Genomic DNA, 251 nt, shown 5'->3' with positions numbered 1-251 from the left:
TTTGGTTGTCTTATGTTCACTTAGATTTATTTCTAGCCCCTTTGCACTTATGAAGTGGACATTTGTGGTGCTTGCTTTCATTCAGTGTTTATATTTTTGATGTCTTTCATTGTATCAGGAATATGTTCAGCTATAAGAAACAAAAATCTACTATACTGGATTAAGCAAATTGGGGTTTGTTTTTCTCATATACAAGAACTCTAGAGGGTAGACTGTCCAAAGCTAGTATTACTGTTTCTATAGTTAGGGAC

The sequence above is a fragment of the Pongo abelii genome, chromosome 19 (genome assembly GCF_028885655.2).
Source record: "Pongo abelii isolate AG06213 chromosome 19, NHGRI_mPonAbe1-v2.0_pri, whole genome shotgun sequence".
NCBI lineage: Eukaryota > Metazoa > Chordata > Mammalia > Primates > Hominidae > Pongo > Pongo abelii.
Note: the sequence above shows the minus strand (reverse complement) of the source record.